The sequence below is a fragment of the Seriola lalandi genome, unplaced genomic scaffold (assembly GCF_002814215.2).
Source record: "Seriola lalandi dorsalis isolate HSWRI2012SDOR001 ecotype SW California unplaced genomic scaffold, Sedor1 jcf7180002054748, whole genome shotgun sequence".
Taxonomy (NCBI): Eukaryota; Metazoa; Chordata; class Actinopteri; order Carangiformes; family Carangidae; genus Seriola; species Seriola lalandi.
The window spans coordinates 5989222-5989554 of record NW_019525301.1 but is presented as its reverse complement, the minus strand read 5'-3'; the positions used below and the strand labels follow the sequence as shown (position 1 = coordinate 5989554).

The 333-nt window shown below is 38.4% G+C and overlaps 1 protein-coding gene across 1 annotated transcript in view; it reads right to left on the bottom strand.

The window, feature by feature from the left end:
• LOC147818054 (dihydropyridine-sensitive L-type skeletal muscle calcium channel subunit alpha-1-like) overlaps positions 1–333 on the bottom strand; it is a 10229-nt gene that overhangs the window by 869 nt on the left and 9027 nt on the right. The window lies entirely within an intron of this gene.

The window sequence follows — 333 nt, the reverse complement described above, 5'->3', positions numbered from 1 at the left end:
TTTTTTTTTTTTTTTTTTTTTTTTTTTTTACAGCAACCTGAATGCCTTCTTTGGTGTTGCTACCATAATGTTAAAATATTTCCTTGGGTGAAATTCTCATGGTGGCGTTGTTGGGTTTTTGGTTGTTTATGACTGGGTAGCACCGCTCACTCCCGCCACACTCTGGTGTTATCGACAGGATCTACTTACTGACAGTCTGTGTGTTCCATTTTTTTTCTTTTCCCTTTTTTTCTTTGCCCCAGGTAAATGCTATTTTAGGTTTCCTAATGTTATAAATTTTGTTCAGAGCCAAAGCCGCAGCTGATCTCTGGTGGTCCTAGTGCTGATCTCTTT